Consider the following 14,050-nt stretch of genomic DNA (forward strand, 5'->3'; position numbering starts at 1 on the left):
TCTCCTGCACTGGCAGATGGGTTTTTTTTTACCACTCGCGCCACCTGGGAAGCACAAAGAAACTAGATGAAACTAAAAATAACTGTGTGTGTGCCGTTGGGGCAAACTCTGGACCCAAAGGAACAAAAAGACCAAAAAATTCACCTGCCACTTTTACAGAGTGGGGAGGAAAAGCAGGATACTGTGCATGCCCCCCTGCCCTCAACCCCACAAAGAGGTGGGCAAACCACCTATGCCACCTCTCTGGCCCAACTCCTACCTCCTCCAATATAAGGAGCCAGTTCACCTGCGTCTAGGGCAGTGAGCAAGGGAACCTGTTAACTTGTTTTCACTCCCTCTACAAGCTCTGTGTGCGGTGCTGTGCTTAGTCGCTCAGTCGTGTCCGACTCTTTCCAACCCCATGGACTGTAGCCTGCCAGGCTCCTCTGTCCATAAGATTCTCCAGGCAAGAATGCTGGAGGGGGTTGCCATGTCCTCCTGCAGGGGATCTTCCCAACCCAGGGATCGAACCCAGGTCTCCCACATTGCAAGCAGATTCTTTACCACCTGAGCTACCAGGAAAGCCAGGGACTCCAGTAAAGCCTTGCCTGAAGTTCTTGTCTGGCCTCTAGTCAATTTCTGTTGATTGAGGAAGGTCGAGAACTCTGGTCAGTATCAGAAGGACCCTCATCAGCCCTCCCTCTTCTTATCCTTGGGGAAGGGAGGTTGGAAGTCACATATGTGTGACTGGGTGCAGCAGGGAGGTAGGGAGAGAATGTGGTTGCTCAGAAAATGGATGACTGAGAGGAAGTAAGGGAGAGGAGAAAGGAAACAGGAAAAGGGAGTGGGGGAAAGAACAGGCGGGAAGAGGCACACAGGGGAATGGATACGAAGGGCAGAAACAGGAGAGGAAGAAGACAGAAAAGAGAGAAAAGGAGAGAAAAGAGGGCGTTTGTTCCCTATTTATATAGTGTGTTACATGGAATGGAAGGAGCAGGGAGTTGGACTCAGCACAATCTCCAGAAAAAAAAGAAAAAAGAGGGACAATTTCCCTTTTGCATCTGGCTCTTAGGAAAGGGACAGAGTCTGGGAGAGAAAAATACCTTTATTTTTCCTTAACTCCCAGCTGATTGCGCTTCATTTCCTTGCTTCTATTCTTCAAAATGTGTGCAATTGATATTTTGCTGTCAGTCAACTGGGATATATCTAATTAAAAACAGCGTTGTAAGTAAACATCAAGAGGGGTGGGGGAAAGATAACTGTCTGCATGCGTGGAGCTGGGGACAGGTTCCGAAGCCACCATGGCTTTTTGGGCAGAAAGTTCGCTTTTGTTTCCCTGAGGAAAAAATGCCCCCTCTTCTCTGTACTGTTTGCTTTGGCATGAAAGAGAGAGAGCTTTATCTGGATGGAGGCTCGGCGGGGAGTTGCCTTCTATTTGCTTTGCATGCTGAGCACCATGAATTGATACCCGTGCTGTTAATTCCAGGGAGGGCGGGGCATGCGCTGGAGGACCCGGCATTGTGAGCATCTGCAAAAAACCCCACTTTGTTCAGAAATGATCTTTTCCCTCTGAACAATGGTAAGATGTTACACTCGGAATCTTCTCCTGACACTGACGATGGTGGCAGAGAGTGAGCATAATTTCCCATATCTCCATTGAGGTAGTTATTTATACAATTCTGCGCTGGAGTCAAAGTCTTTTTTATTTTTATTTTTTTTTAACTTTGCCGGCTGCTGCAGCTTTTGCAACAAAATAATTACTTTTGTGCCAAGTACTTAGGTAACAAGATAAACAAGACGCAACATAAATGGAATGTAAATATGGAACAAGTGTCTGTGAAGGAAAAAGGCAGCCCAGGGAGAAAGAGCCTGGTTTGGTCTCCTGCATCTGTTAAATCCCCAGGGAGCCAAGAAAGCTCCTTCATCCTCCTCTCAGTGGGTCTGCGACTCCCTAGGGAAGGGCTGCTGTCCAAGGCTCAGTGAGGAAGTCTTACCTTGGCCAGGTGGTTGAGAATCAGGATTTAATTTATACTGTGTGTGAATCAGGCAGGGGGAGAACACAGCACTGTTTGTAAAACACAGAAAGCCTTATCAGGGTCCCAGCTGTGATGCCCATTCTCCAGTTGACCTTGAGCAAGTCGTTTCTCCTCCCTAAATCGCCACGTACTCATTTCTAACACGAACAGTAAACTAGATGAGCTTATGCTCCTCCAACTCTATGTGATTTCTACCAAATATTTTCATGACTGAATAGACTTTGGAATTCACAACTAAGGAGCAGAAAATGTGCAAATCCAAATTCCAAATCTGAATCTTTATCTGTCATTTGGTAATACCATCTGCAGCAAGTGGAATAGTCACTAGTACTCCCAAAGATATGTCTACCCAGAACCTCCTGTGAATGTGACCTTATTTGGAGAAAAGGTCTTTGCAGATACCATGGTTAAGAATTTCAAAAAAAGTGACCTAAATGGGAAGGAAATCCAAAAAAGGGGGATATATGTACATGTATAAGTGACTCACTTTGCTGTACAGCAGAAACTAATACAACCCCATAAAGCAACTATGCTCCAATAAAAATTGTGGATACATAGAAAGAATTTCAAACTAAGATGGATTAAGATGAACCTTAAATGCAATGACAAGTTTTTGTAAGAGAAGAGAAGGGGAAACAGACTCAATGAGAAGACAGAGGCAGATATTGGAGAGATGCTGCCACAAGCCAAGGAATGCCAGGAGCCACCGAAAGCAGGGAGAGGTGAAGAAGGATTCTCTCCTAGAACTTTTGAGGGAGCTCAGCCCTGCTAACACTTTGATTTCAAAGTCCCAACCTCTAGAGCTGTGTGAGAACATATTTCTGCTGTTCTAAGCCATTCAGTTTGTGTTACTTTGGACAGAAGCTTCAGGAAATAAATACATCCTCCATAAGCCTGAAATGAGGACCTACCCTCTCAACGGGGGCTCTCCCCTGTCTATCATATTTTATTAGATGAAAATCTGTCCACATGAGCATATCAAGAAAAAAGAAAAGAGAAAGAAGTTCTGGAGAAGAAGAAAGACAAGAGGCATCACCCTGCCCAGTGCCCACCTTGGCAGAGGTCTCTCAGGAGGGTGTAACAAAGAGGGTTCCAGCTATGGAAATAGGAGGACAGTGATGCCCCACAGTTAGCCTAGAGTGAAATTTAAGAACAGTGTCATCTTGATGATATCAAATATAATCTCAAAATTAAGATCAATGTGCTAATAGCTACATGAAGGACTAATAAATAAAAAGTAATTTATATTAAAATGTTGTCTACAGTATGTAAGTGGTTGGCTTGTCAAGACTAGGAAATATTATAAGGGAATACATAGAGGTTTGCAGTATACAGGGGTCACTGAATGCAGGAGGAAAAAAGGTGAACTGATCCAAGTGAACTGTATTGATAACTCCAATAGCATGAAGAGCCTTGCCATCAGTGACATGCTTTTCTGGAATAAACAACTCTTAGAAAAGTGAACAGTCTTTGCTTGATTGCCTGGAAAATACAGGATATATTAAAACCATATTTTAAAACATAATATGATTTTATGACATGCAATAGAGTTAAGTTCTGGGCCTGGATATCTGTAAGCAGGCTTTTCACCTACATGTATGTCCTATAGGACATTCAGAAGTCAAGCTTGGGTGGTAGGGGGGACAGGACAATTCCACCTTGAGAAGGCTTCCCATACAATGCAGTGAATCCAATGTCCTTGTTTCCCACCGTGACTGTCAACACCTCCCCCAGTCACAGGGATAAGTGAAAAACACCTCCTCAGATTTCCCAGTTTACCCCCAAGGAGGGCACCAATCCCCGTGAGAACCAGAGGAATCATTTCTCTAAAGCCTCACCCAGCCCTGTGCTGAACTGCACGTGAACCCACATTCTCTGGACCATTGTGCATGGTATCAGTGCTTAAGGGGTCAATCAACAAACATGTGCTGAATTTGCAGTCTTTGAGTTGTGTTGAAGCTAGAGAAAAGGTAAGATATGAATGTGCCCAAGAAGTGCTTGGAATGCTCTGGACCGTGGGACCAGCTCCCATTTCCTCTCTCTCTCCTCCCCCCACCCTTTCTTCCCTCCTCCCTTGCTCCCCCTCCCCCCACCCTTCTTTCTTTCTCCCTTCTTCCTCCCTCCCTCCTCTGTCCTCACTTCCTTCTGCACTTTCGTCTTTTCACATTTTTCCCTGTTGGCCTCCTTTCCCTCCCTTTTCTTCATTTTTCCTTCCCTTCCCCTGCCACATGCCTTCTAAACTCCAGTCTAAGGAGCAGCATCAGGTTGCTGGATAAGAATGGCCAGAGGTTAGGTACACCTTTGGCTTTCTGGGACCACTTGCCCATGGAGCTTCTGGTTCAGAAGTTCTAGGTCTCACACAAAAGCTTCTCCCAGACAGGTCATGACAGGACATAAGTGGGCACCCACTGTCAGCTCATTTCTAAAGGAAGACTCTTGGAGCCTTACACATGGAGAATCATTTCAACTAGATATCCCCCCTAAAAAAATGTGCAAATTATTCACCTGGAAAAATATCAGACTCATTCTGTAGCACAAGAACACTAATATGTCACCTCTTCAGGATCAGGCATCTGGGGCCAGATGTGAAATCAGTGTAGGTCTCACACGCATGTAACTGATCCACACATGGCAGCCCTGATCTTACATGCAGGGCTGTTTACTGGTATCAGCTACTGGCGCTCACCCAATAGTTATGTGGCATTTAATGAGCAACAAAGTTCAGTTACAGATGTGAATTGCACACATTGTAGATTAATGCTGAAGCTGAAACTCCAATACTTTGGCCACCTGATGCAAAGAGTTAACTCATTGGAAAAGACCCTGATGCTGGGAAAGATTGAAGGCAAAAGGAGAAGAGGGGGACAGAGGATGAGATGGTTGGATGGCATCACCATCTCAATGGACATGAATTTGAGCAAACTCTGGAAGTTAGTGAAGGACAAGCCTGGTTAGTGAAGGGAAGCCTGGCATGCTACTGTCCATGGAGTTGCAGAGAGTCACACACAACTTAGCTACTTAACAACAATTGATTAATCATAAAAAAATAAGATGCACCCAACTCAAAGAAGTTCATGAGTAGAAGAAACATGAACCCATTTTCAAACAGGGAGAAAGAGAAAAAGAGGCAACTTGGGAGAGATGCAGCTCACCTTGTGATTTTGTCAGTAATACTGGCTCTGAAGGTGGAAACTGGGTGAAGAAACAAAGCAGTAAAAACCATGTTTGAGTCCGGCTTACCTGGGTTTGAATCCTAGTTTTGCCCTTTACTAGGACCTGGGGGGGGGGCTTCCCTTGTGGCTCAGCTAGTAAAGAATCCACCTGCAATGCAGGAGACCAGGGTTTGATCCCTGGTTTGGGAAGATCCCCTGGAGAAGGGAAAAGCTACCCACTCCAGTATTCTGGCCTGGAGAATTCCATGGACTGTATAGTCCATGGGGTCGCAAAGAGTCGGACACAACTGAGTGACTTGCACTTTCACTTTAGGGCCTGGGAACTCAGGCAAGTTGCTTAAATTCTTTCAAAAGCTGAGGATAGTATCAGTCTACCCTTTAAGACTGCTAGGTGGCCAACTGGGTAATCAACATGGAAGGCTTATTATGGCTCTGGCAAGTAGCACATGAATTTTATTCTGTCTTCCACCAGGCTTCACTTCACTAGTGAAACACTGAGGGATAAGAGGGGACAGCACCCAACCAGAGGAGCCCAGAATTGGGTGGTTGAATGGTTATATTTGCCGGGGAGGCTAAGTATAAGGCAGGGAAGGATTCTGAGGGTAACTTCAGAGTCAAGTATGGCGAGTCTGCCTCCATGTAGAGGAAACACTTACCTACTCAAGGCTGTTGAGGTGAGTCTCTTGTGGAAGGGAAGTTTGGGAAGAATGTGAATCATGTCTTGGGAGACTCCTCACAGCTCCAGAACGCCCAAAGTCATCATGTTTAATTTGCCACATGCATACAGCACTCTCCTCTAAAGCAGAGAGTGGCTCTGGAATCCTCCGTGCAGAAGAAGATGAATCAAGAATGCCTTAACCTCCTCCCAGCCACAGCCTGCCAATAATAAAGGGATCTGTATCAGCTGCCTACATTGATCAAACTATGAGTGCTTATTGAGTTTCTCTGGGTTCTTTTTCTTCTATGCGCAAAGCTGATGATGTCACTTCCTTGCTTATAGATTTCCATTGACTCTATCACCTACAGGACACAAACTGAGATTCCTTACTGCAGTTGACAAATGTCTTCATCTGACCACAGGCCCACCTTCAAATTTTGGTCCCCAAATGAGCACACAAGTCACATGCCAACACACAGTATTATATTATACAAGACTACTTGTTACTCCTGGAAGAAATCATGCTCCTCACGCTTCTGTATTTTTGGACATGCTTTTCCTCTGCTCCAATTCCTGTTCCTTTTTTGTCTCTAGACAGAACCATTTCAAACATGATCACTTGTGTCATGCCTGCCCTCACAACCACCAGCAGAGCTAGCCACCTCTCCCAGAAATAATTAATTACTCTTTATTCTTTTATATCTCTCCTTTTAGAATTCTGATTCAGTGTTTGTTGAACTTCCTCATTTATCCTTCAAGTCAGTGAACCTCTTCTATTTCCAGCCCTTTATCTTTCTGTACGTATTCTGGTATTCTTTACATCTATCTCCAAGTTTATGATTGAGTCATGTATGGATGTGAGAGTTGGACTGTGAAGAAAGCTGAGGGCCGAAAAATTGATGCTTTTGAACTGTGGTGTTGGAGAAGACTCTTGAGAGTCTCTTGGACTGCAAGGAGATCCAACCAGTCCATCCTAAAGGAGATCAGTCCTGGGTGTTCATTGGAGGGACTGATGTTGAAGCTGAAACTCCAATACTTTGGCCACCTGATGCAAAGAGCTGACTCATTGGAAAAGACCCTGATACTGGAAAAGATTGAGGGCAGGGGGAGAAGGGGACGACAGAGGATGAGATGGCTGGATGGCATCACCGACTCGATGGACATGAGTTTGGGTAAACTCCAGGAGTTGGTGATGGACAGGGAGACCTGGCGTGCTGTGATTCATGGGGTCACAAAGAGTCGGACATGAATGAGTGACTGAACTGAACTGAACTAATGATGTTATTTATTTTGATGTTAATCATTATATTTCAAATTTCTAGATATTTTTTGTTTCTTTTGTCAAACCCAGTGGATTGACTTCAGTATACTCTTGTTTATAAGCCATGCTTACAAACCTTATCTTTTAATTCTTTATATGTGTTTAAAAAAATATCACAGAGTGCTACCTTAAAAAGGAGTAATTTGTTTGCTCACAGCTTTAGAGGCTGTAAGTCTGAGATCAAGATATTGGCAGGTTTGATCCTTCTGGAGCCTCTCCATTCTGATTGCAGATGGTCACCTCTTCACTGTGTCTTCAAATGGCTTTTCCTCTGCATCTAGCTTCCTTGATGTCCGTTTGTGTGTCCAAAATTATTCTCCTTATAAGGACACCAGTGATAGTGAATTAGGACCCACCCATATGACTCATTTAAACTTAATTCCTCTCTAAAGGTCCTATTTTAAAATATGGTCACATTGGGGTTAGGTTTCAGCATATGTATTAGGGGGCACAATTCAACACATAAAATGTGTTTAAAAGTTTGTTTCCTGTAACAATTATTTTTGCTGGCCTGATTTCTGTAGTTTAAATGTTTCTACTAGCTCTTGCTTGCTGTAAAAATGAGTGGTTTTCTTTCAGGACAATATACTCTTTGGAACTCATATGTAGAAATTCTTCGTGCACCGTGATTAAAGTATGCTCATTAGAGAGACATGGGGTCGCTAGGAGTCGGCCACGACTGAGCGACTTCACTTTCACTTTACCCTTTCATGCACTGGAGAAGAAAATGGCAACCCACTCCAGTATTCTTGCCTGGAGAATCCCAGGGACGGCGGAGCCTGGTGGGCTGCCGTCTATGGGGTCGCACAGAGTCGGACACGACTGAAGCGACTTAGCAGCAGCAGCAGCATTAGAGAGAATATCCTTTTGCTTCCAGCAGACACCCAAAGGTGCTTCTAACTCACGGCCATTTACAACTCAACTTTGAGTTTGGATTTTGTGGAAGATTTTTTGAGGGAAAGGGAGGCAGAAGAATGTAGTACACAAAACGTAGTATGAGTTTCAGCCCCTAACTCCTAGGAGGATGAGTTTGGAGCTGGCCATTATTTGAGGAAAGTTTACTTTTTCTTACACCCAGATAGAAGACCAAGAAAGCCCCAAACCTTCACCATTGTTTCTGCCTAGCTGATTTCATTTTTGAGTTTTACCCTCTGTGATTGATATAGTCACAACCCCAGTTCTTCCCTCTTCCTGTCTTAGTCTCCTAGGGCCATAGCAACCAACTACCACAAATGTGGTGGCTGACACAACAGAAATGTATTCTCTCACAGTTCTGGAAGCCAAGAGTATGAAATCAAGGTCTTGGCAGGGCCAAGTTCCCTTCCAAGTCTCTAAGGAGTAATTCTTTCTCCCTTTTCCAGCTTCTGGTGGCTCCAAACATTCTTTGGCTTGTGGCAGCATCACTCCAATCTCCACCTCCATTTTCATATGGTACCTGACCTTCTTCTTCTCATGTACCTCTCTGTGTTTCCTCCTCTTATAAGAATACCTGTCATTGGATTTAGTCCCTCTTGCCCCAAATCCTGGATAATGTCACCATGAGATCTTTGACTAATGGCATCAGCAAGCATCCTCTTTTCAAGTAAGTTTATATTCTGAGGATCCACGTGGACATGACTTTTAGAGAGGATGCTTTTCAACCCACTGCCCCTCTCTATATCCATGCCCTATTCCAAGTCCCTTTGTAGTGACCTCCCCTTTTGACTCTCATCCTATTGTATGACTTTCTTTTCAGCAAAGGGATGACACTCACTGTGGCACAAGCAGAGACTTGCAGAAGTGCAAGGTTATTTCCTCTTGTTATTGCCCTCTGCCATTGCTATGAGGGCCTTGTGCCTGATTAAGCAGAGACTTAGAGAAACAGGGAGCTGCCCATCTAATGGGATTCTAGTAGACAGTCAAATGATTTGTATACATGTGAGTGGGCCCAGCCAGGAATAACAGAACTGCCTGACTGCCAGGCCAGATGTGAGGATAAGAAACAATTATAAAGTGGGGGCCATTGAAAAATTGTTAATATACAATAGACAAGTCACATTCCTTCCAAGCGGGTCTCCCTTCTAGGGTCTAGGTGTTATGATGGTGTCTTCTATCTGACCTCTCACTATAGCCAGGCCCTAGACTTTGTCTCTTGTCCCCCAGTACTTCAGGGCCCCATTAAAATAGATTCTCCAGGAAAGCAAGAATCCGAAAAGGACCCCACCACCTCACCCCAGGGGAGGCCAGCTCCAGGGCATACTTACCTTCATGGGGTTACACTTCCTTGTCAACCTCTGACTGCCAAGGAACTCTCTTACTTTCCTGACAACAAACAATTGAAAAACAATTTTGATCTAGAATTTTCATATATACGGTGGTAAGAGAGATGGTTAGGCATGAAACTCTTATCATCAGTTATCTAATTATGTGTACCTCCTCACCAAATCGCAGTCTTCCAGCTAGGAGATACATCATAGAGTGCTGTGCTCAAAGTGTTTCTCTCTATGAGTACTCCTCCAGAACAGGTCATTAACTCTTACCTAGACAGTCATTGTTCCTCCCAGAATTCTCTTTGGGGTCCTTCTGTAGGAATAGTCAAAGAGAACCTCTCTGACACATGCTAGAAGTTTCACCTGCTTTTGTGAATATACAGGAAGACTCCTCTTCCGGGACCTCTTTTACCAATTCAATAGTCAGAAATTGACCTTGACCCTCAGGCCATCAGGGCACAGCCCACGGGTCACTTGTGATTCTCCAGAATCAGGGATTTACATGTCTTTGTCCAACAGCCAGGTTCATAACCATGAACCTACTACCAGTTCGGATAGGATATTTCTCTATTTCAGCTCACATGGCAAAATTTTTCTTTCTTGTAAAGGTTTAGCATTTTTGGAATATAGGCACTGGTGTTTTGTTTGTTTGTTCGTTTTCGTAGTAAATCTTTTGTAAGTACCCACTGGCTGGATTCTGCTCAGTCTGACACTACAGGAGGTGATAAGCCCCCCTTCCAGTTCAAGACAGTCTCCTGTATTTTCCTCCAGTATGGATCCTTTTATCCTCCTCTACCTGGGGGCAGTGCGCCTCTGGGAAGTAAACATAGTATTAGTCCTGGAAGCACATATATCTAGGAATCCATTACCCCTAGCATTTGCCTCTGGGACTCACTGTTGGCTGTAGCTTTTATCCAAGGGATTGAAATGAACATCTTCCTATGGGTGCCATACAGGCTCAGTTGCCTCTTGGAGACTAGATGGTAAGACCCACATTCAAGCCAGAAGTCAAGAGACCTGCAAGGCTCAAAACCTTCTTCACCTTCAATTTATGGTAATAAACACTGATTGAAAGATGAAGTACGTAAGCATGTGCCTAAGACAGAACTGAAACCCAATACAAAGAATAGGAAAGGAGGAAAGAAATGAAACTTTAAGTCAAGAGGGGCACCTCAACTCTGGCCATACTGCTGACTTATTGGGAATTTTCAGGTTGACACAGAAGAGTGAGAAGATGAAGAAGCAGCCTGCTTAGGAAGACAAGGCATTTCAGGCGAAATCCAGGTTTCCAAGCACGCACTTCACTATTCTCGTCCTCATTCTCCTGAAAGAAAAAAAAAAAAATGTAGCATGTTTCCCACTTGAAATGTGGTGAGTCAGGTCTGAGCAGGGAAAAGTGGTTCATTTTTAATACTACATAGGTTTCACTCCACCTTCATTTGAAAAGAAATTTGATTCAATCAACTGAGTTCTGTAACCAGAATCCCAAATTATTAACATAGCATGAGTAGTCAAGCTTCAGGGGATGTAAAGTTCAGGCTGAAAATTTATAAATTTACAATCAGAAATGCAATTGTTCCAGAAACTGTCCTTAAACGTTGACCTGTGTGGATCCAAGTCTAGTCAGAGTGATGACACATGGCAGTGGCAGCTGATGACCACATCTGATTCACTATCTCCCAATAGGGTCAATCTGAAAAACATGTCAGGAATACAGAAAGTCTCCTGACTTCAGCTCCTGGCATCTATGTCCAATTAGGATGGCCCTACCTTTGGAATGGAAGCTCTGCTCCAATGGGCTTCCCTGGTAGCTCAACTATAAAGGATCCACCTCCAAAGCAGGAGTTATAGGAGATATGGGTTCAATTCTTGAGTTGAGAAGATCTGCTGGACGAGGGCATGGCAACCCACTCCAGTATTCTTGCCTGGAGAATCCCATGGACAGAGGAGCCCAGTGAGCTACAGTGCATGGGGTCGCAAAGAGTCAGACATGACTGAGCATGCACACAAGCCCACCTCTGCTTTACTGAACTGTTAGTGCCACTGCTTGACTTGGGGAATCTGTTTTCTTTTCTTCATAGCTGACCAACTCTTTTCCAATCAATAACTATCTCTTTAGATTTGTTCAAGCTTCCTATAGACTACAGTTAAACTATCATCATTAGGAAATTCTCTCTTGGTGGTTTGGTTGCTAAGTCATGTCCGACTCTTGCGACCCCATGGACTGTAGCCTGCAAGGCTCCTCTGTTCATGGTATTCTCCAGGCAAGAATACTGGAGTGGGTTGCCATTTCCTTCTCCAGGGGATTTTCCCTACCCAGGAATCAAACCTGGGCCTCCTGCATTACAAACAGATTCTTTACCAACTGAGCTACGAGGGAAGCCCTAAGTTTATTTCCAATCAATAAACTATTTCTTTAGATTTGTTCAAACTTCCTATAGACTATCATTAAACTGTCATCATTAGGACCTTCTCTGAGCTTGAGCCTGCAGCTATCTCTCTGTATCTCTTTCCCACTGGTGGTCCAGGTTCCAGCTCAGTCTGAAACACAGAGAAACTCTATGCCTTATTCCATGTGACAGCTCCTTAAAAATTTAAGAAATGCTATTATCAAGGTTGCCATATACCATTGTACAAGTTGTGAACCTAACAAAGGAATATGGCTGTGAAGAGGAGTGTGGGTGAGAAGCCTGGTCCAAGGCTGTCCCTCTTTGTAGAGAGGTACTTTTCTCTCCTTTGCCAAGGCTCTATATGAATTAGCAATGGACATGGCTTTATGGTACTCTCATCTCAATGTTTTTGGGCCCAACAACTATTTCTTAAAGCTTGCAACATTATGAAATCTGTATAATGTCACCCTCTTAAAATACATTCAAACTTATCAATGTACTATCTAAAAGTGACATCCAAAATTGGCTAAAATTCACCAAAAACAATGAGATGACTACATTCCCTTGATCCATACATTACTATTCACATGGCTAAGAGTTACACTAGTTACTTCTGGCAGCTTCATCACACAGTTGGCTCATGCTGAGCTTAAAGTCCAACAAGAAGTTCAGGTTGTTTTTCCCTTGCGAAGTGCTGGTCACATCAGGTCTTCAAAATTCAGTGCAAAGTATGAATGATAAATTAATTTCTCTTAAAACTCAGCATGTTGAGTTTTGTCATCAATGTTGCTTACTGAGGTCTTTATGAGTAGTGTGATTCTATTTCTCCGGCCTTTGTGTCATTCACCAGATTGATAACCTGCTTTTTACAGTTTTAAAGAAAGAAAGAAAGGGAGGGAGAAAGAAAAGCAACAAATATTTTGGTGTGCCTACTGTATTCCAGGGGCTTCCCAGGTGGCTCAACTGTAAAGAGTCTGTGTGCCAAGCAGGAGATGTGGGTTCAATCCTTCGGTTGGGAAGATCCCCTGGAGAAGGAAATGGCAACCCAGTCCAGGATTCTTGCCTGGAAAATCCCATGGACAGAGGATTCCAGCCCAGGGGGTCATAAGAGAGTCAGCTATAAAGAAACAACAACTGTATTCCAAGTGCTACACTCTTACCGCATGATCTTCCTTAATCTTTACAACAATCTATGCAGATATGCAGTTATATTACTTCTATGTTCACAGCTAACTAACTTGCCCAAGGTTATACAGCTAATAAGTTGCAAAGAGAGGAATCAAACCCAACCTCATTTCATTTAAGCCAAGTTCTTCCAACAACTTGACAATGTCCCTTAAGTATGAGAAAGCCCCGTAACATATGACGCCCCTGAAGTCATTCTGTAGAATGGCTAACTGGTAGGGCCAAGAGAACAGCTCTCAGGCATAAACCTAGAGTCTTTGGTCAAGGAATGACTATTGGAATTTGGAAAACTGTAGGTCTCCTATTGGGAGACCCAGGTTGGATTCCCATAACAGATTTGCTCAAGGAATTGATGATCTCTCAAATTTCAGAGCATATACCCTAGAGTCTGTCAATACCAGTATATTCTCCTTATGCTTATTTTGAGCTCAACTCAAATTTTCTTTTCTCTCTAATTGGTTCGGTTGAACTCACACCAATATTTATCTGTGTTCTCCCTCTGAGAGACTCAGTCAGAAAAAGAAAAAAAAAAAAAAACTATGGACAAATTGGGATTCATTTGCCTTATACCACTGCTTTCTGAGACATTCAGAATAAAACAGAATATTTCAGTTGGAATCCCAAAGATGACTTAGTTCAATTCTATCATTTAGTTAACCCGAGAGGTTATGCAACTCCCTTGACTGTGCCATAGGTTAACAGAAGAGTCCTGTTACTTAACTTTTAACCCAAAAACAATATTCCGTCACTCTACAATGCCTCTGTTTTTATTTCGGAATGATGAAGTGAACTTGCTAGACTGGTTTAACTTCTGAAGTTTCCTGGAAAATGGTTACTGGTTTGCCATAAGTAGGCTTCTCTGGCTCAGATGGTAAAGAATCTGCCTACAATGCAGGAGACCTAGGTTCAATCCCCGGGTCAGGAAGATTCCCTGGAGAAGGGAATGGCTACCAATTGCAGCATTCTTGCCTGGAGAATTCCATGAACAATGGAGCCCGGGAGGCTACAGTCCATGGGGTGCAAAGAGTCAGACACGATTGAGCAACTAACACACACATA

This window comes from Giraffa tippelskirchi, chromosome 1 (genome assembly GCF_054371585.1).
Source record: "Giraffa tippelskirchi isolate mGirTip1 chromosome 1, T2T-mGirTip1v1.2.pri, whole genome shotgun sequence".
Lineage (NCBI taxonomy): Eukaryota > Metazoa > Chordata > Mammalia > Artiodactyla > Giraffidae > Giraffa > Giraffa tippelskirchi.